The 23057-nt window shown below is 43.4% G+C and overlaps 1 long non-coding RNA gene across 1 annotated transcript in view; it reads right to left on the bottom strand.

Annotated features, from left to right (window-relative positions):
• Positions 1–340: 340 nt before the first annotated feature.
• Positions 341–23057, bottom strand: part of LOC147025607 (uncharacterized) — a 30823-nt gene continuing 8106 nt past the window's right edge. Inside the window, exon 3 of the long non-coding RNA XR_015059604.1 lies at positions 341–765. This is a non-coding gene — a long non-coding RNA (uncharacterized LOC147025607). The remainder of the gene's footprint in view (positions 766–23057) is intronic.

Below are 23057 nucleotides of genomic sequence, written 5' to 3'. Positions count from 1 at the left end.
GCCTGAGGCGTGATTCGGCTCGGTACACCCACCTTACAGTGGTACTCTTCATAAATACCTTAATATGTTTGATTCCAATGCAATAACATTCTCTGCGTGAAACACAAAATTGGACTTGTTGACTTGGGGGTAAGTATTCTGCTTACTCCACATTTTACACAAAGACAGTACCATCCTTACATGGTACTTTGATGAAAGATTAGATCCTCACATGACAGTACCATCCTTACATGGTACTTTGATGAAAGATCAGATCCTCACATGGCAGTACCATGAACGACAACTCAAAAAGAACAGATGTAATTGTCACAGATGCTTTTGTAAACAATTAGATGGACAATGAAATTCAAACTCAACAAAGACATTTGCATTTAGACATTCCGAGTACAATGCCTAACACAGTATACTGTCATTACCACAAAACACCGACATATTTATTTTGGTTTCTACAGGTGAGTCATAAGTCCCAGGACATGGTTTTAGCAGCTTATAATTTTTGACGAATTATAATTTTAATATAACGAACGTTTGGTCATCCGCTGCGTTTGCTGTAAAGTAAACTTCCAGTCTGAAATGCCTTTTTTATCCCCACAGATGAATACCTCATTTTGATGGTGTTGGCTTTCCAAAACCGTCCTCAAAGTCTTCTTGCACAAGTTTCTTCGTCTTGTTTGTGTTTCTCCTTTGGTGGTACCACACCACTGCTACCAGCTTCTCTTCCACTGTAAATGGACTGGCATCTGCCATCTTGGTTTTATGTATCATCTGAAAAACACAAACAAAACTATAAATAGATGGCATAAACAAATCTTGTATAAGCAGCTAAAACGAGCGGCAAGTTTATTGTACCAGTGTCCTGGGACTTATGACTCACACCGTACAAGGATAAAATAATGCGGACAAGAACTCAAATGTTCTCAAGGAGATAAGGTTATACCAAATTCAAGTTGTGTCATCAGTAGACAAAACATAGGACAGCCTGTCCAGACGCACACCTGGATTAGGACCAAGTCAATCAAACCGCAGACCTTAGACCCTGAATTTTTTTGATGTTGTGAACAAACTTAGGCATATCATGGGTGATGAAGGTAGTGGTCAAGTTTCACTGAAATTGTTTGTGTCGCTAATAGGAGAGAGCAAAAACCCGTTTTGGGGGGTAAAACACCCTCCTATAGACCACTTTAATGAGTGCAGATTTTGGTGCAGTTAATAAACTTTGGTACATCATGGGTGATGAAAGTTGTCGTCAAGTTTCATCGAATTTTATGTTTTCTGGAGGTGCTGCATAAGAGCCTGCCCAAATCTGTGTCTGAACCCAGCAAACACCTATTTGGGGGGCGGAGGGGGGGGTTAACCCCGTGCACTCCCATAGACCCCTTAACAAATGCAGATTTTCATGCGGCTGATACACTTTGGTACATTTCGGGTGATGACGGTTCTGGTCAAGTTTCATCGAAGTTGTGTGTGTACTTTTGGAGAAGAGAGCAAATACCTATTTTGAGGGGATCCAAAACCATCCCGGAGACACCTTAAAAGAGCGCAGATTTTGATGCATTCAATACACCTTCATCAGATATGAAGCTTGTGGCCAAGTTTCATCAAATTTGTGTGTTTGGTTCAAGCGATAATGACTCAAGTGTTTACAGACTGACTCACTCACTCACTAAAGCCTAAGTCACATTTGCCACGGCGGCCGTGGGGTCTCCAAAATCTACGGCCACTAGCAATTATACGGCGGCTGCAGTATTTCCATGGTCACACAATGTTGAAGTCACATATGTTTTTATTTTTCGGGGAGCCGCATGGCATATTTAGAAATTGTGGAGACCGAAAATGTGGGGGTGCCGTACGGTCGTTCATTTGATGTCGCACGGTGACCTTAGGGCGTCCCTGCGGCAGCCATATAATTTTCAAGGCAGATGCAAGGTAGCCTCAAGGTGCCCGCAAGGCGAACGCAGGGGGGCCCTAAGGCGAACGTGCGGCTAGACGGACGGTAACGAGTCGGTTCTTTTTTTTTCTCTTTTTTTTATCAGTTCATGGTTACGAAAATACAACTTTACGGGAAAACGGCTGGCTCAAACACTGTCAAATTGTATCCACAGGTGGGTCATGAACCTCAGACGACCCCATTAAATTTTGGGTCCAATTAGGTCAAAGGTCAAGGTCAGGTCATGAAAAGGTCAAAATCGTTTTTCGCTCATAACTTCATCAAAAATGATCCGATTTAATTCAAATTAAGCTTATAGTGAACCTTATATTCATTTTGTATTCTGGCCATGGCAATTGTCCAGGTTATTGCTGGAAAGACTTCTAGGTCTTTGACTAAGTCTCTTTCAATACTCTTGACTGCTTCCGTTGTATTCTCTTTAGTGACTTTTCTTACTATATATTTAGCCGCTTCTTCTTTTATTAGCATTGATGCTGGCAGTATATCTGCTTCTTTGAAAACCAATAAAGATCTTGCTTCTCTTGGATGTTCCAAGGCTATCTTTAGCACTGTCTTCTGAATGATCCATATATCTATATTGAACGTTTATTATCCCTTTTTAATGACCTTGATAATGGTGTTTACTAATTATACGATTTGACGTTTCCTGAAACGTATCACTGACATTAGCTGAGTTCACATTTTCATTCATACCACGTTTAAAGTACGTCTTCCTGATAGTGCTTATTATATGTAACCAATCATAATGTTTATTGTTTTGTTTGCCTTTTCAATTATTCTGTTTATGCACCTGTCTCTGTAATTCACTGTCTATGCACATTCTAGTGATTACCAATGAGAACAACGAACATCCATTACATTCACAAATCGAATTATTGATAAATTCTTCAACTTTATTGCAAGGAATTTTTGTGTTCATTGTAACTGAAATGTATCAACTAGAGCATCATCCGGTGTGATCATTTATCAAACTCCATGTAAAGTATTGTCATAGTGTATTTGCAACCTTATGAAGTATATGTTATAGTTTTCATTTGTCTTTTATGTACAATATTTTGGTATAGGCACACATATGGTGTCCCTCATCCCGACACCTAGCGACTGGTGTCATAAACAATGCGAACTCAGCTAACGTCAGTGATACGTTTTCATGATAACATCATAACGCAACTCGTCATGTTTTGTTTTTCGCGATGTGCAACACACCATAATTATCCTTCATAATAAATGGCATTTTCAAATGATATTTTTTCTGAAGCATTCCTTCTAGTTGATCGATACAATGGTGTTCACCACGTTTCACTTCTGCTCTTCCATATCTCTATCTCTAAATATATAACAATACTATTCAAAAGAGGCTTGGACAAATCCGTTTGCCCACATTTATTATCAAAGACTCTATTTGGGAGATTTTTTAAGATGAATAAAATGTAAAAAAAAAACATGTTTGTTTGTCTTATTGTATGATGGAGTCTGATGTTTATTATCAAGTGCACCAAGCACTATTTAAACCACGGGTACTTGAAGCTTGTAAATGATGTTAATTTGATATATTATAACACATGTTTGATAGGTGTGGGTAGATGGATAATAAATATTAATTCTACAGACCATATCTACACTCTACAGACATACGCGGCCAGCTCTAGACTAACATAATTTACAAGTTTCAAGTACCCGTGACTTAAACAACAGTTATCACATTCAAGCATTATGATGTCATTGGTCAAAATTACATATTTTCCATTATAAATCAAAAAAGGTTAGGAATATGCGTGTTTACTATAGAAGACATATATCAAGTCCTTTATTGGCTTTCATTTGACACCATGACCTTTGACCTTACATGGCCTTGAAAGGTCAAAATCATTTTACGGTCATAACTTCGTCAAAAATGGTTTAATTGACTTCAAACTAAGACTAAAATATTCCTTATTCTAGTCCTTATAATCAACATTCAGGTTAAGGATGTATCAAATTTAAATTTGATCCTCAAAATAACTTTATGCCTTAAATGGGCGGGATTTGTTGTGCTTGGCACCACTTGTTCTTTTTAAAATCATAACTGCCAAACCATGTGACCTGTGATGTCATAGGTGGATAACTTTTTGTTATCATGGATAAGTGATCATACCTGTAAAGTTTTGCCTTGATCTGTTCACATGTTTCGGAAAAGAAGATTTTTGAAGGTTTTTATGTTTAAAAAAAAATGGCTGCCAAACCACATGACCGATGATGTCATCAATTCCCCCCCTCCCTCCCCTCCAATACAATTTAGCCCTAAATGACCCTCAAAATGTTCAAACTGATCAGATAAAGCATTTGACATGTGCAATTATGACAGTATAATGAAGTCACCTCTGACATCATCAATCATGTTTGCTTTAAACCCCTGAACCCAGATTCAAAATATTCAATAAATCTGGCTGTCAGACGATATGTCCGACCTGGTTGTAATTTAAAAGATATATTCCCCATGACTACTAGATCATAACTGTGACGTTTCATGTCAATTGATCAAGCGGTTCAAGAGAAATTGTTTTCAAAGATTTTCGTTCAAACTGATATGGCTGCCAGGCCATGTGACTTATTGATTATTCGTAAACATCGTGGTATCCCCAAGGCTTGGGGAACATGTCAAAGTTTCCCCTTGATTCGTCAAGCTGTTCTGGAGAAGATGTTTTTTAAGGGTTTGAGGCTAAATCCAACATGCGGCTGCCAAACCGTGTGACATATGACGTCACAGTTGGAGAACTTTTTGTTTCTCATGGATAGGCAATCATACCTGAAAAGTTTCACCTCAATCTGTTCAGCTGTTTCGGAGAAGAAGGTTTTTGAAGGTTTATATACTAAAAACAATATGGCTGCCAAAGCACGTGACCGATGACGTCATCAATTTTTTGTTGAGTTGTTGAGTTTTGTTCATCAACATCAATCAAGAGATGATTGAGGATGTGTTCAGCATCGGGTGTATTAACAACTAGAATGGCTGTTGGTGCTGGGTGAGGGCGTGTGAGGCACATATTCCCCCCAGGTGTAGCAGGATCCGTGATGGAGGAGCTGGTGGAGAATTTTGATCATGGGGTGGAGTTGGCCATGGCCGTAACAAGCAGGTATGCAAACACACAGACGAATGGTCTGAACGCAAAACAGGGGGTCCAGAAAATGGAGGTCTGGACAAGGACTCTCCTGCGGAGGTGTGTGTACCTGGGTGTTTGTGGTCTGGAGGTGCTGCATAAGAGCCTGCCCAAATCTGTGTCTGACACCATGGCATGGGTCTGTGCGGTGGAGGTTGATGGCCTGGTTTGTGAACCATGTGCTTCAATGCATGGTGAGCTACTGCACTGAGAGACCAAAACAGCGCAGCCTGTGTATACATGCATGGGCGTGGCAGAGTGAACATGTGAGCAAGTGCACGTGTGGATGGATATCTGGTGAGTGTGAAACGTATGGCGCCTGCGTGCGAGGTGCATTGCTTGGACTTCAAGAGGGTAAAAGGAACATCAACAGGGAGCCGTGATTAGAGACGGACTGTGTAGTTGCAGTGTTAGAGTGGCTTCTTCAGGGGTTAGTGAATAGGGCTCCAGCTTGGGGTGAGCTGAGAGGCAAGCAGGGGGTGCCACACATTGGAGCAAGTATACGTGCAGGCCCCTTGAGTTTTGTTAGGATTGGGTTGGCATGCTTCCCTGAACTCTACGGAAATCCTGTGTAGATCCTGCAGAAGTCCTGCTGCATGATTGTTGGGCGTGGAGGCCAAGGATGCGGGTCTCCATGGAGAATCCACAGTGCACAGAGGGTAATTAGGTCGAGACAAGGTCAACAAGCAGGTTGGTGTGAATGACGATTAGGATTAGAGGAGATTTAAATGACAATTTAGTTATATTTAGATGATGGGTTTGAGTTAGATTTCTTTGGAATTGGCTGACTTAAGGATAGATGCCTTCCTCCTTCTTCCTCTTCCTGTCTCGACGGGACTAGGAATGAAAGGAGGAAGGATTGAAGAAGAGATGAGGTGAATGAGGTGCGTGGACCAATTTTTTTAGAAATCAAGATTGATTTATTGATGAAGAGGAAGCTCACCCCACTGTGGAGAGGAATCCCGGTTTCGGTTAGGTAGATCGAGGGGATTCAGCTGTTTCGAAACATGGATGCCGTTCAGGTGTTGGTGCTGGAAGAAGTAAAGTTTTGTTTATTGGGCAGGGGTCGTTGATGGGCTGGGGGTGTGGCTCAAGGTGTGTAGGTATTTTGGGAAGGGCACCCAGATGCTAGTTGCCATGGGGCCCAGAGGGGCGAGCAAAATTTCCGTTGGTGGGCCCGAGCACCCAGGAGAGGGTTTGATGCGCTATATGTCAGAAAGGGCACTGGTGGAGGAGCCAGAGAGGACTCCCCATAATTCAGGTGGAGACCTGCAGAGGGAGCCACACCTCCCAGCCACGAGATTGCGCAAAGGCACAGAAAAGTCGAGAGCTCATAGAACACGATACCGCATGCAGTGTTCTGGTATATACTTCGATTTTAACGAAATAATAATTTAAAAGATTCATTAAAAAAATTCCATAAGTTATCACTAATTGAAGCAGTCTTATACATCAATGACCCTTATTCACCGCCCCATTTAACATGTCGAAATCCTGCAAAACGGAAGGGTTTTGGAAGTGACAAGAAGGCGATTTGTGTTCCACAGTATATAATTAAATCAATAAATAACAGATTCTAAGAGTCGTTTTGCCGCCGTTAACATGGTGTTGATTACATCACCTTCTCAAACACGTTACATTCGTCCTTCGTGCTTGTTGTATGGTCCTTTATGATGTCCTTAAAAACAGTAACTTTCCTCTTTGGAATGATTTACAATATGTTTGACTGCCAGGCAGGCAGACATAGTCAAAAAAACAATATCTCACTCCTTTCTACGCATTCATGATTGGGACTAATTCAGACAAAGTACTGTACTGTAAAACATCAAGTTTGTTTTCTGATTCATGTTCAAAATACAACATTGATTTGAAATAATTTGTTCCTCAATCATGAACTGATGTTTACAGACAGATAGGTGGATAGACGGACATGAACCAATTGCTTAACCCCACTGTAATAATTTGAGGGACAGCACGTAAGTTGGTTGGTAGGGGTTAATGGTAAAATGAGAAATGTGTTTTGAAAGTACTGGGATAGATCGAGATGCTTCCCCTTCACACCATTTTTGATGTCTGCGGCCATTGGAGATAAACGGAATAGGATAATTGGTTTATCCGAGGACTCATTATGTCCAAATTTGTTACTGTAAGGGCAGGCATGTCCCCAGTCGGGATACTACACCAGCGAACCAGGTAAGAAGGCCACGCAATCTCATCGTTTAGAGTCACTGCACATGCCTTGATCTCTTCCTGGGAGATAGATTAGCCAAATGGGATTAGAGGGCACAGGAGGGATAGATTAGTTTGGAGTGATTTAGAGGGGCAGGAGCCAGGATGTGATCGAGGGATAAGTGGGGCAATTAGGTGTAGGATAGGTTAGGGCTGAAGCTGGCCATCCGACATGTTTCCACCCCATGCTCTTGCCACCACAACCAAGACCATCTGCCAGCTCACACCATCTGCTGATTCATACCACCTGCCTCTACAGCCATGCCACTTGACAGTTTTCGCCATTGTTCAGCCATGCCATCTTCAGTCATGCCATCTGCCTGCCATGCCATCACAGCCATGCCATCACAGCCACCTGCCACCAGTTTTACTACTTCCCTTTTGTGTGTTTGTTATGGGCCATAAGGGCCCGAAGAGGCCACTGTGTCAAGGCTGCATGGGCAAAGTTTCATTTTTTATTGGGGCCTAAGGGCCATCTGCTGTTGTGTGCCATAAAGGCCAAAGACCCTGTTGTGTATTGGGGCACATGGGCCAATAAGACCCTGTTTAAAGGCCACATTGGCCCTTTGTTGAAATTTTTGTGGGGTCATAAGAGGCAAAGAACTCAAGTCGTGGAGAAGCTATTTGGGGCATCGGGGAGCACCGGGTGCTGAAAGGCCATGTGGTCACTGAGGACACTTATAGTACCGACTCAGGACCCTGTTAGACAGCATTGAGGAAGGAGAGATGCAACCGGTTATTCTGAAGGAGAGTCTGAAGAAGGAAGGTGGGGGTAGTGTTGTGGAAATTACTTATAGGGATTAACATTGCTTCACATAGTTAGTTATCTCCATGGTAAATGCCTCAGAGTAAGCATAAGGTAATGCAATTGTAATATTAGATCTGTGTCGCTTTATACATGTATATATAGAGAGGTGACATCCACACTCTCAAATGTGTGTCTAAGAACTGCTGTCCTTTGAATCTTTATTTAATGTTACCACCCTCTGAAATCTGTATATTGTGTTCGTTTCAGCATTTGGGTGGGCCATTAGCCCGTAGTTTATCATCAACCATCAACCCACAGCGGAAGATGGGGGCCACAGACTTTAAATGCACGGTCAGCCGGGAGGAAGGGAGGAGATACCCGGAAGCCACCATGCTGAAAGCTGCATAAGTCTGCAGGGTTGATGTGTGAGAGCTATGCCACCACACAGCCACACCTCTACGCCTCCTCATGGGCCAGACAGCAGCTGCAAGGACATGCCTGGGCTGCCCCCTTGCATCGGTCCAAGCTGTGTCTCGTGACAAAGCTCGGGTATTTCCTGGATAGTCACTCTATCTGTTGTCTATCTCATGTGGTATGACTGGGGCCCTAAGTTAGATTAATGAAGGAATCTTCCAATTGTTCGTTGTTTCATGGGCACGGTATCGGTAATTGGTAAGGGGTTTTATTGTCATCATTATTGTATTGCTTCTTTGTAATCCTGTTCTCTTTTTGACCACAAATGTTATTAAATATATCTGGTCTCAGGTGTGTGTGTGTGTGTGTGTGTGTGTGTGTGTGTGTGTGTGTGTGTGTGTGTGTGTGTGTGTGTGTGTCTGTGTGTGTGTCTGTGTGTGTCTGTGTGTGTGTCTGTGTGTGTCTGTGTCTGTGTCTGTGTCTGTGTCTGTGTCTGTGTCTGTGTCTGTGTGTCTGTGTCTGTGTCTGTGTCTGTGTCTGTGTCTGTGTCTGTGTCTGTGTCTGTGTCTGTGTCTGTGTCTGTGTCGGTGTTGATGTCTACGTGTGTCCAGGCTGTAACTTTTTACCATTTGAGTTTTTGACATGACATTTTAAACAAAGATATAATCTGAGAATATAGTGACGATTAATTAAGAATTTGGTCAAAAGGTCAAAGGTACTGTTTAGCGTACAGAAGAAGAAGAAGAAGTCTGAATACAAGACGGGCTTTGCATTAACAGATGCTTTCTCATTGTTCTTGTCATCTCACCCACTCATCTGCAAAGTTTGTCATCATTCATCCACAACTTTTTGAACATATCGTTTTGGCCCCATCTCTCAATGATGAAGACTTACAGTATTCAATACTTTAATGATAAAAGCAAATCGCTTTATTTAAATTCCATCATTGCTTTTTCCACATACACTTAATCTCATTTGCAAATTAAAGCAATTGAACACATTTATAAACGATGACTGTAACTCTGAGCGGTTATTCCAATGACGTCATCACAGGGATTCCGACTGTTGCCTGGTGTTATTGACGGTGCACTGTACTTTCTTCAATTTTTACCTTCGCATTCTGCGAAAGGTTATGTTTTGGTCGCTGTGTATTTATTTATTTGTGAATATGTGTGTTTGTTTATTATTCGCATAACTCAGAAAGTATTAAACCGAATTGCATTAAATTTGGTGGGATGATTCATGAGTATCCAAGGACGATTTGATTAGATTTTGGGAGCGATCGGGTCAAAGGTCAAGGTCATGAAAAGGTCAAAAACACTCTTTTGAGCATAACTTCCTTCATAATACAGCTATCGACATGCAACCACCGCCATATTGTTCCATGACGAGATACCTTTCGGATATGTAGTGTCGGATTTGACGTAACGTCATCAGAAGTGCGTCTAAATGATGTCACAAGATGACGTAAATTTTCAATTTTCGATTTCATCAGTTTTGATCATACTGATTTGTAGGACTTACCTTAAGGACATCACACACCAAATTTGACTTCAATCGGACTGACCGTTATGACGTCATTGACGTTTGAACATGACGTTTTTAAATTGTGGCTAAAATGTCCTGATATTTTACATTCAAATATCTATATAATTTATAAAGCAAAGTCTCCCAAATCCAGGCATTAGGATCAGTACCAAAATATCTGTTTATTGATGTACAGGTTTTGCCAATTAACTCTGTAGTCAAGGTCAAGGTCACACTCAAGGTCAAAATATACTTGTAGGCATAGCTTCAGATCTAATAGAGCTATTGACATGAAACCAACGTTAAAACGTTCAGTGAACTACGAGCTTTCAGAATGGTAGTCCCCGATTGGACGTGACGTCCCCGGAAGTGCGTCAAAATGACGTCAAAAGATGACGTCATTTTTCAACTTTTTAATTTTTCAGTGTTTATCATTCCATTTTGTTGGACTGCCTTCAAGGAGGTTACACACCAAATTTGACGTCAATCGGACTGACGGTTGTGACGTCATGGACGTTTTAAAATGACGTTTTTCAAATGTGCCCGGAAAAAAGTTGCGGCGGCGAAGGTATGCGCTCTACCGAGTGCCCGTTCTAGTTCAAATATAATTGGTAGTAACTGAAGAAAACAATGGGATAAATAGCGTCCAGGGATTCAGTCGTCCGCAAACTATCTTCAAATGAGTCTGCAGAGCACGCGTCCGCAAACTGGGAACACAGGCCGGTGTCGTACCAATTATCTTCAAATTTGGCACTGCAAACGATGCTTGAAGCAGTTGGGCCTTGTCACTTTACTTTGGCTGTCCAAGTTTTCCTTACAGTCGGATCTTTTGGGAAAACGTGCGCACTCACTCACACCATCTCTGGTTGTGTTGCCGCCAACGAACAACAATACATCTCGATGGCATTCTCAGTACTTTTTCAGAGTTCAGTGTTTTTCAGAGCGAATGTAGGCCACGCGTAAACACAAGTCCCAAAGCAAAACTATCCTGAAGATGACGTAGTGGGTCATGTGATGTATGACGTAATAACATCGCCATCTTTTTTTTGGGGGGGGGAGGCAATCAGCATAAAAGGACACCAAAAACCATTAAAATCTTCATTTCAAGATATTTATTTAAGAAAAAAACGATGAAGTATTAAGTGAAGCCTTATTATTAATTAAACCAAGCATGAATTTCTGATTCTGTTGACCTTTAAACTCAATCACCCTTTATGTTGATGCCATCCATTATATGGTAATAGTGTCCGAGTTGTACTCCTTATTATAACATCGTGTTGGCTCGCAACTCGACCTGCTCGATGTGGTCGAGCCAGGACCCATTAGGAAATAAATGATCCAGGTAAAGGTAACCCGAGAGAATTGGTGTAAAGCACACCATGAGCACGGCCACTCAGGGGGAAGAGTTTGCTGGAAAGCTTTTACATATTGAAAGGCTGTGCTCATGGTTCGGTTTACCTTTCTGTGTGCTCGGGCACTCTCTGTTAGAACCAGGCCCCAACTCTGGACCAGAAGGGTGCAGTCTGACCAGCCTCAGGGGAGACTAACCCCCCCCCCCCCCGCCTTTAAACTGAGATACACCAGGAACCTTGTGGACTTGGCTGGCGCAATTACCTGTTGGTAAAAGGTGCTGCTACTGTAGATAAATACAATTATTATTGTTTGGTCAAATGTGCCAGCTGACAAATTGGGCTAAGCTGGGAGACACAGCGGAGTGCATTTGGTACATGTGTCTGTCTGGTTGGCTGTTTGTTTGTTATAACGAAAATTGAAAAATTTTCATCACATGTCAGTCTGTCTTGTTTGTTACTTGCAAAATAGAAGATTTTTCAATTATATTGATCAGTCGATTTTGTTGTTCTGTGTGTCTATCTGTGTTTGTGTTTGGATGAATGTTTATTGCTTACAGGTCACAATTTTAAACCGATCTTCAGGAAACTTCACCACATGGTAGAGTTTGTCATAAGGAAGAAGCCTATTATATTTGAGGTCAAAAGGTCAACATAGGCCAAAGGTCAACAACTCTGGTAAGATTTCTAAAATCCTCAATTTTAATCCGATTGACTTGAAGTTTGAAGAGGATTTATATTTCAGGTCACTCAATTCAACCAGCCAATTATTTTTGAGTCAACATAAACCAAAAGGTCAACATAGGTCCAAGGTCAACAACTCACATGATATTTCTAAAATCCTCAATTTTCATCCAATTGACTTCAAATTTGAAGAAGATTTATATTTCAGGTCACTGAAGAGGATGGTGACTTCAACTGCCATCATGCCAGTTGGCTGGGTGTGAGTACCTCTCTCACCTCATGGCACTTCAGCAAAAGACTTCAGCGACTCATTGGGACTGACTCAATCAGTCAACTTCTCGACCTGGATCTCAACCAGCAGTACTCTATCTCTTCTGGATCTGATGTTGACAAATTTCCCTGAAAATATCAGTTCTTTCTCCGCTCCAATCGGTTCTTCTGACCACATACTTGTCAGAGTAGACATCTCTCTGGCTGTTATTAGAGAACCACCTCAGCACCGTTGAGTCTGGCATTTCACTCAGGCCGACTGGCAGGGTCTTCAAGCAGCCATCAAACTTCAAGACTGGTCTCCTATCACTACTTTCTCCAACATTAACCCGTCCTGGGAATTCTTCCAAAGAAACTTGCTCTCCCTCATGCACAGATTTATCCCCTCTCGTTTTCAGTTGTCCTACCCTTCCTCCTGCCCATGGTTCACTGAAGCTTGTGGCGAGGCAGCTGTCCTGAAACAACTTGACTTTGCCTCATTGAAAGCAAACCCAACTGAGGGTAATCTCAGTTCCTTCCATAAACTCGGAACAAGTGTGTGTCTACCCTCAGGAGAGCCAGAAAACAACATCTTTCTCATCTCAAGTCTGAACTCTCAAACCTCTCTCCCTTCTCCAAATCCTGGTGGTGTTTAATCAAATCTGTTTCTGGTGTATGTTCCCCCTCCATCCCCTCCCTCACCTCAAATGGCCGCACTGCTGACACCGCATGTGAAAAGGCTGAATGCCTAAACTCGGTGTTTGCATTAAAATCTTGTGTCCGAAACCCATTGCTTTCTGTACCACCTTACCCAGTCACACCCAACTGTCTCTGGACTCTGTGTCCTTTTCTCCTGACAAGGTGGAGAGCTTGCTGTCAAACCTCGACTCAGATTCTGCAACCGGTACAGACGGCATCAGCTCACGTGTCCTAAAAACCTGCTCCTCTGCTCTTGCTCACCCTCTCTCTGTTCTATTCACCCTCTCATTTGCTCAAGGTCATCTATCATCTGCTTGGAAATAAGCAAACGTTACTGCACTGCATAAACAGGTACAAAAACAGATCCCTGCAAATGCAGACCAATCAGCCTTCTCCCAATCATCAGCAAGGTTATGGAATCCATCATTGCTTCAGACATTAAATCCTTCCTCTTCTCCAATGGCTTGATTTTCGATCATCAATTTGGTTTCAGACCAGGTCACTCTACCCTGGAGATGCTGGTTCTGCTCTCCCATCAATGGATGGAGGTACTCAATGCTATACATGAAATCAGAGTCATTTCTCGAGACATATCGCGTGCTTTTAACATGGTCTGGCACCCTGCCCTGCTCACCAAACTCTCTTTCTATGGTTCCATCTCCACTCATGGCTCGCAGACTTCCTCTCCTGTCGCAGTCAACGTGTGGCACGAAATGGAGTTCTCTCATTCCCTCTTCCTGTCCAGGCTGGAGTTCGTCAAGGCAGGGTTCTGGACCCTGCTCTTTTTCTGGTTTTCATCAATGATCTCTCCGACTGTCTGGAAAATCCTTCTTTATCGCTTTGCTGATGACTCCACCCTTCGCCACATTTCCAACTTGGCCTCCAATGCCAGTCGCCGACAGGGAATCCACCATCATGCAAAGTCCTTCTTCGGCCCACCTGAGCTCCTGACCACATGCAAAGCTTTCGTCTGCAGCCTGATGGAGTACTGCTCTCCCCTCTGGGCTGGTGCTCCTGCCTCTCACCTTTCTCGGCTTCACGCTGTGGAAACCAAGGCATTTAGGATCATTGATACCTCCCGCGGTGAGGATGAATCTTTGGGCCACTCACTCTCTCACCGCAGGCAGGTCGGTGGTCTTTCTGTCTTCAACCGTCTCCTCTCTGGTCTCGCCCCTCACCCCTGCTCTGTCTGCTATATGTACCCCCCCCTCCATATTTCCGCAGGGCGCTCAAGGTCCGCCAGCAACCCCCTTTTGGTAAAACTACCAAAATCACGTACCACTACTCACCTTCATTCTTTCGTTCCTCTTTTTTCCCACCTTTGGAATAAACTCCCACACTCTCTTCAATCCCATTCTTCCCTCCAGGTCTCCAGGTCTTCAATACAGCTGTTCACCACCACCTCTTATCTTCCCCCATCCAAAACCATGATCTTTTCTACCCCCGTTAATCCACCCTAAACATACCTCCTTCAAATTCCCTGCTTTCCTTCCTGAAAGTACCTTGTTGTGTAAGGTCCTGAAAGTCCCTGTGGTGTCTATTTTGTATACCCCGTGTTCACCACCCCATCCCTATTCCTTCCACAGATCTCCTAATGTCTCTTTTCCCCACAGTTTTGTCTTTCCCTCTCCCGTCCCTCTTGTCTCCTGCTCCCCTTGTTGTGCATTCTGTGTTAGCTCCTATACAAGCCTCGACAATGCGTACAAAAAAAAAGTATTTGAATTCAACCAGCCAATTATTTTTGAGGTCAACATAGGCCCAAGGTCAACAACTAACATCTTTGTCAAACTTTACCAGAGGATTTTGTCAGACAAAAGTAAAGCTGTCAATGACTTTTGAATATATATGTCAAAGGTCAAGGTGACAGTGACGTCATTTGAATGAGGTATTTGTAAAATCCTCAATTTTCATCTCATCGACTTGAAATTTGAAGAGGATTTGCATATCAAGTCACTGAATTCAACCACCAATTATTTTCGAGGTCAAAATAGGCTAAAAGGACAACATATTGACTTTCTTTCTAAAATTTCTGCTTTCTAAAATTGTCAATTTTCATCCGATTGACTTGAAATTTGAAGAGAAGTTGCATATTTGGTCATTGAATTCATCTACCAATTATTTTTGAGGTCAAATTTGTTTTAGGGATCTTGCAAATATCGTGCTGTGCCCGACGTCTTCTTGTTTGTACGTTTGTCTGTGAGTGCGATAACTCGCGAACACGTGCAGCTATCTTCCTCAAACTTTACCAGAGGATTTTGTGGGACAAAAGTAAAGCTGTCAATGTCTTTTGAACATATATATATATATATATATATATATATATATATATATATATATATATATATATATATATATATATATATATATATATATATATATATATATATATATATCTGAAAGGTCAAGGTGACAGTGATGGCATTTGAATGATTTTCGTCATACCTGTCAAGCCTTCCTTTTTGTTACTTACAAAATTGAAGATGTATATTGCTCAGTTGATTTTGTATTCTGTCTGTCTATCTGTTTATCACCTACAAGTCACAATTTCAAACTGGTCATCATGAAGCTTTACCAAGTTGTAGAGGTAATATCAACTGAGAAGCCTTTTGATTTTGAGGTCAAATGTCATCTTGAGATCAAATTTCTAAAATTGCCATTTTTCATCCGATTGACTTGAAATTTGAACAAGATTTGCATATTGCATCACTGAATTGGGAATCCAAGTATTTTTGAGGTCAAAAGGTCAAAGGTTTGACTCAAGGTCAAACTTATAAAGTCATCAATATTTATCTGAAAAAAATCAATTTTCATCAGATTGACTTGAAAATTAAACAGCAATTTCAGTGCATTACTGAATTGGGAAAGCAACTATTTTTGAGGTTAAAAGGTCAAAGGTCAACTCAAGGTCAGTCAAACTTCTAAAATCATCAAATTTCATCTGAAAATTGATCAATTTTCAGCTGATTGACATGAGAGTTAAGCAGCAATTGCATAGTGCATCACTGAATTTGGAAACCAACTATTTTTTCTGGTCAAAGGTCAACTCATGGTCAAACTTCTAAAATCATAAATTTCAATCAGAAAAATAATCATTTTCATCCAATTGACCCGAGCTTTGATTAAGATTGTCAATTTTAATCTTAATGAAAAGGACAATTTGATGTATCTATGGCAACCTTTGGAGAGGAGGTGGATTTTGCAAGTATCGTGCTCTGCACGATGTCTTTTTTTACTTACGAAATCCAAAGATTTCGTAAGTATATTGATGACTTCCGTCCTCTGTTTGTGTGTTTGTTACTTATGAAATCTAAAGATTTCGTAAGTATATTGATGACTTCCATCCTCTGTTTGTGTGTTTGTGTGTGTGTTTGTGTGTTTGTTTGTAGGTACGATAACTCGAGAACGGAAGAAGCTACCAATGTCAAATTAAACCACGTGATTCAGGAGGGTGGTGGCTAGTGCTGATTTGATTTTGGTCAAAATCGGTCAAAGGTCAAGGTCACAATGAGGTCAAACATCCTATTTTTGATGGTTTGGTACAGAATCATCGTATAAACTCCTGGTTTGCGTCGCTACCTTCTCTGGAGACAGCTTTTATTAGACAAGGTCAGAGGTCAAGTTTACGATTTCGTAAGTACCAGTCTCTGACTGCTTGTTTATTTGATTGTCTATTTACATTTGTTTGTTTGAATGTCAATCACCTACATGTCACATTTTAAAAACGATCTTCATGAAACTTCACAAAATGGTAGAGTTGGTGATATGGAAGAAGCCTATTGATTTTGAGGTCAAAAGGTCAATATAGACCAAAGGTCTACAACTTTGTCAAATTTCTAAAATTAATTTTTATCTGATTCACTTGAAATTCGAACAGGATTTGCAAATCAGGTCACTGAATTCAACTACCATTGGTCAACATGTTTGAGGTCAACATTGGCCAAAGGTCAAAAAGTTAGCTTGGATTTCTAAGATTCTCAATTTTCATCAAATTCACTTGAATTTTGAAGAGGATTTGCATATCAGGTCACTGAATTCAACCACCAATTTTTTTGTGGCCATCATAAGCGAAAAGGTCAACATAGGACGAATTTCTAAAATTGTCATTTTTCATCCAATTCACTTGAAATTTGAAGAAAATTTTCATAACAGCTCATTGAATTCAACCACCAATTATAAGCTTATCTGGAGTTTACATTCCAGATAAGGTATTGTCATCGTGTGCCGTCTGTCCGTCTGTCTTCTTTTTCGATTTCTCTGGCCAAAACGTTGGGCCGAACTGGCTGAAAATTTGTGGCACAGTTCCTCTCCTGACTCGTGACAGGAATTGCAAAGTTCGTTCCAGTCACATGAATTTAAGTCTGTCAAAATGGCCGACTTAGTAAATTTCTTCAAAAATCTTCTTCTCTTGACCCACCAGTCAGAATGCTACCAAATTTGGGTAACAACATTAGGCCAGGGCAGGGATGTGAAATTGCGAAGGTCATGCTGATCACATGACCGGAAGTGTGTCAAAATGGTCACGTGATTCGGGAGCCATATTGCTTTGTTTTTTTAAACCTTCAAAAATATCTCTCTCGGACGCTCTGGAAAATCCTCTATTTCTCTTTGACGACGACTCCACCCTCTGCCGTACCATCTGTCATCCCTCAGACCGGCAAGCAGCAGCTTCTTCGCTCACTGCAGATCTGGATAAAATCACAAACTGGTCCAACACGTGGAACATGTCTTTCAATCCAGACAAATCTCACACTCTCACTAGGTCTCTTCGAAAGGACCGTTTAGAACCCCCTCCCCATCCACTTTCTCAACAATCCTCTGGAAGAAGTCTTTTCTTTCAAGCTTCTGGGTCTCACTATCTGCCATGACCTTTCCTGGGAAAGTCACATTTCCAACCGCGCCTCAAAAGCCAGTCGCCGACTGGGAATCCTCCGTCGTGCAAAGTCCTTCCTCGGCCCTCTTGAGCTCCTGACCACTTACAAAGCTTTTGTCCGTAGCCTGATGGAGTACTGCTCTCCCCTCTGGGCTGCTGCTCCTGCCTCCCACCTTTCTCGGCTTCACGCTGTCGAAACCAGGGCATTTAAGATCATCGGCATCTCCCGCAATGAAGCTGAGTCTTTGGGCCTCTCACTCAATCACCGCAGGTTGGTTGGTGGTCTTTCTGTCTTCTACCGACTCCTCTCCAGCCTTGCCCCCCCCTGCTCTCTCTGCGATTTGTCCCAACCACATTTCCACAGGGCGCTCAAGGTCCGCCAACAACCCCCTTCTGGTAAAACTACCAAAATCACGAATCACTGCTCATCTTCACTCTTTCATTCCTCTTTTTTCCCGCCTTTGGAATAAACTTCCTCACTCAATTCTTTCCCATTCTTCCCTCCAGGCTTTCAAAACAGCTGTTCACCACCACCTCTTATCTTCCCCCATCCAAATCCTCGATCTTTTCTACCCCCGATAATCCACCCAAGCCCACTTCCTTCAATTCCCCTGCTTTCCTTCCTGAAAGTCCCTGTAATGTCCATCTTCTCTTCGCCATGTTCCCTGTCCCATTCCCATCCCTCTCCCTTCCACAGTTCACCTAATGTGTCTGTTCCCCACTGTTTTGTCCCTTCCACTCCCACCCCTCTTGTCTCATGCCTCCTTGCTGTGAGTTGTGTGTTAGCTCTCATACGAGCCTCGACCAAGGTATACAAAAAAAATATATATATTCTCAAAAATACCTGAACAGATCGAGGTGAAACTTTACATGCATGACATCTTACCCACGAGGAACAAAAGGTTCACACATATGATGTCCTACGTCACATGGTTTGGCAGCCATATTGGATTTACCCTAAAATCCATTAAAAAAAATCTTCTCCAGATTGGCTCGATAGATCGAGGCCAAAGTTCACAAAAATATTCCCCAAGTCTTGGGCGTACAAGTTTGTTAAGTAATAATTGATAGGTACATGGTTTGGCAGCAATTGGATTTAAGAAAAAATATTAAATGATGTTTTCTCTGGAACCGCTTAATCAATCAACGTGAAACTTTAAAATTATGATCTAGTTGTGATGGGGAATATATGTATTAAATTGCAAGTTGATCAGACACATGGTCTGGCAGCCAGAATTACTTTATTTTTTTATGTGGGTTTAAAAAAAAAAAATTGATTAATTTTTGAATGAGGCTCACTTGGCTGTGCCAAGTTTGAAGGTAGCGGAGGAGCAGCTGAAATGTGAATCCTATACAGGTTCCTCCTGATGACTTCATCTTTGCTTTTTGCTTGTTCAGGTTCCTTCTGATGACTCCAATGCAGAACTGTCCCGATTTGGTCTTCCATTTCATTTGAATTTAATTTATTTTAATCCCATTCTGAGTTCAATTAAATTAAAAAAAAACAATAAAAAAAACGCCATGGGTCAGGGTCAAGTGTCTGATCAAAGCGGGGTTGCATCAAAGTGGAAAGTCTTGGTTCCCGGTCATCACTGCCAGCAGTTATAAAGTGGCAGTTCTAGTTATGTCTCATGAATGATGCAACACACCAGTACACTAACACCACACAAAACAAGTCCTAGCGAGGGTCTGCAATCTCTCATTGCTCTTTTTTCTTGTTCAAAAATGTATTGGGCCCGATATGTTCTCATTTATCAGGCAATACGTGGCAGAGGTATGCGCTCTACTCCAGCCTTACTCACCTCCACACTTCCACCCTCACCACTATCCTTACATATCTCCAGCCTTACTCACCTCCACACTTCCACCCTCGCCACTATCCTTACACATCTCCAGCCTTACTCACCTCCACACTTCTACCCAGGTCAGGTCAGGTCAGGTTCGATCTGTGACCTGCTACAGGTACCATGTAAACCTGTACTAACCTGTTCCATGGTCGGGTTGTCGGCGACTAAACCGTCTCCCCCACCAGGTTTTCTGGTGAGGAGGGTGTTTGGATATGGACACCCAGCAGGATTAAAAACAAAACCTGTCAAAGGGCGGAGGAGCTCCTTGTGAGCCAACGGCCATCCATATCTAGTGCCCAACTGTGTCTGCGGACGTCCTCCTGCAGTTGGGTTACTTCTTATTAGGAGGTTGGTGGCAGGATTTGCACTCCAGCCACCGTAAAACGCTTCATTCCGGAAAACGCAAAAACGCAAAAAAATCTGAAAACCCACTCCGTGGGAGTACCTCCTGTGCAGCTTCCCTTCGCAGGGCAGCTCACCGGATGATGGGATTGGGGCAAAGCCTTCGGGACCCCCAATCTTTGATAGGAGGGAAACCACGGGGTAACATCCCTGGGTCAGATTGCGGGAGAGTGTGTCGGAGTGGTGCTGAAAGTGTCGTCCACCAGACGGCGGTCTCCTTGGGTTAACCTGAGGCGGTCCCTTCGGGTGGGTGCCTGGAATGTCCTATCCCTAAGAGAGGATGATCACCTGTCTCTGTTATCATCTGAGCTCAAGCGTTTGGACATCGGGATTGCAGCTCTCTCTGAGGTTCGGAGACCGGATTGCGGCGAGATAATGGTGGGTGGTTACACCTACTATTGGTCTGGTCGCTCTGATGGTTACCATACCCAAGGAGTTGCTGTAGCTGTGTCCAATAAGCTGACCCCAATGATAATTGAGGTAACACCGGTCAACGAGCGTATTATGAGATTAAGGATTCGTCACTCCTTAGGTGTCATTTCCCTGGTCTCTATTTATGCTCCGACTGAGGCGAGTGATCTTACCGTGAAGGATGCATTCTACGCCACACTCGAGTCTGTGGTTGATCAGTGCCCCAGACGAGATACACTTCTAGTCTTGGGGGATTTCAATGCATCGACTGGAACTGATAGGGTTATGAGGTGTGTGTTGGTCCCCATGGGTCAGGAACTATGAACCAGAATAGCACTAAGTTCCTTGACTTTGCAAGAAGTCATGGACTTAGGGTGGCTGGTTCATGGTTTCAGCGCCCGCAAGCTCATCGCTGGACTTGGTATTCCAACGCTGGCGGTGTGGCAAAGGAGATTGACCATGTCCTCATTGACGGTCGTTGGAGGATGATCCAGAACTGCAGGGTCTACCGGAGTGCTCAGTTCCTCAATACTGACCACAGGCTTGTTGTAGCAACTCTAAAGCTGCACCTTAAATCCTGGAGAATGGTACCATCCCAGCCTAGGCTGGATGTTGCCAAGCTCAGGGATGAGAGAGTAGCTGAGGAGTTTGCGAACAGGCTGAGTGGACACTTGGGGGTCTGGGTGCTTTGGGGTCCTGAAGAGTTGTGGAGCGCCTTCAAGACCACCGTCCTTGATGTTGCCGGTGGATGCCTTGGAGTTCACCGCAGGGCAAAGAAGAATTTTGTCTCTCAAGGGACACTGGATACCATTGACCAGAGTCGCAGGGCCAGGCTGAATGGCAGAGCTGAGCTGTTCAGGGAGCTGAGGCGTAAAACTGTACGTGCACTGAGGGTGGACAAGGAGGCCTATGTGCGAGGAATCTGTGAGGGGGTAGAGCATCACCTGTGGACAGGTGATTCTCGTCCCGCTTACAGGGGAATTCGCGCATTACGTTCATCCAAGCCCATCCCTCGGAGCACTGCAGTTCGAGCAGAGAGTGGTAGGCTCTTGACAGAGGAGTCTGAAGTGAAGGCCTGCTGGGCCGGTTACTTTGAGCGGTTGTACCAGGCTGATCCAAAAGCTGTCGAGTTGGACGTCAAGGGTGTTACAATCCCTGTTGCTGACCCTCGAATCAACTGTGGTCCACCATCGCTTGTGGAAACACGAGCTGCGGTGAACCAGTTGAAACGGGGCAAAGCTCCAGGGATCTGTGGCATCCATGCTGAACTTCTCAAGGCTGGTGGAAATGCTGCACTCGTGTCGTTGCATGCAGTTTTGTGCTCTGCCTGGAACACAGGCATCATCCCAACTGACTGGAAGAGGGGCCTTGTTGTCCCTCTCTGGAAAGGGAGGGGTGATCGCCAAGACTGCAACAACTACCGAGGGGTGACGCTGCTCTCAGTGCCGGGCAAGGTCTTTGCTCGGATAATTCTTGATAGGGTTCGCCACCATCTGCTTGAGCACCAGCGTCCAGAGCAGTCAGGCTTTACGCCAAAGAGGTCAACGATTGACCGTATCCTTGCTCTTCGTGTCCTCACTGAACGCAGACGAGAGTTTCGGCAGGGGCTGCTTGCAGCCTATGTTGATCTCTGTAAAGCGTTCGATTCAGTGAATCGGGATGTCCTCTGGAGGATTCTTGGTCTTCGTGGGGTGCCAGCGAAACTGATCGATCTGATGGCTGAAGTCGACTCTGGGACTGAGAGTGCTGTGAAGTGTGGTGGTACCGCCTCTGACTTATTTCCAGTTGTTACTGGAGTTCGTCAGGGATGTGTACTTGCCCCACACTTTTCAGCACTTGTATGGACTGGATTTTTGGGAGGATGTCGGAGAGATCAAGTTGCGGTGCATCGTTTGGCAATGTCAAGATCTCGGACCTTGATTTTGCAGATGATGCAGTCATCTTTGCGGAGACTTTAGACATCCTCTTGGGGGCCCTCGAGGTGCTGAATGAGGAGTCGGAGCCGTTGGGATTACGGATTTCTTGGGTCAAAACAAAGATCCAGGCTTTCGGTGACATCTTGGATGCTGCTGTCCTGTCTGTGTCTGTTTGTGGTGAGGATGTTGAGGGCGTGGATAGATTCACTTACCTTGGCAGTGATATTCATGTCTCCGCAGGTTGTGAGCCGGAGGTCAATAGGCGTCTGGGTCGGGCCTGGGAGTCATGGATTCACTGGATCATGGGGTGTGGCGCTGCCGGTACCTGTGCGGGAGGACGAAAGTCCAGTCTTCAGGTCCTTGGTACTTCCAGTCTTGCTCTATGGGTGCGAGACTTGGACTGACCAAGGATCTGAGACGGAGACTTAATTCCTTTGGTACCAGGTCTCTTCGGTGAATCCTTGGCTATCGCTGGTCGGATTTTGTGTCCAACGAGCGGTTGCTGAGAGAGACTCGGATGAGATTTGTTACCTGCATAGTCCGTGAGCGTCAGCTGCGGCTGTATGGACATGTGGCTCGTTTTCCTGACGCTGATCCTGCTCACCAGATTCTCTCAGCGAGGGAGTC

This window comes from Eptatretus burgeri, chromosome 6, assembly GCF_056783735.1.
Source record: "Eptatretus burgeri isolate ZD-2024b chromosome 6, Ebu_testis_v1, whole genome shotgun sequence".
NCBI lineage: Eukaryota > Metazoa > Chordata > Myxini > Myxiniformes > Myxinidae > Eptatretus > Eptatretus burgeri.
The sequence above is the reverse complement of the archived record's forward strand: the minus strand, read 5'-3'. Positions and strand labels throughout refer to the sequence as shown.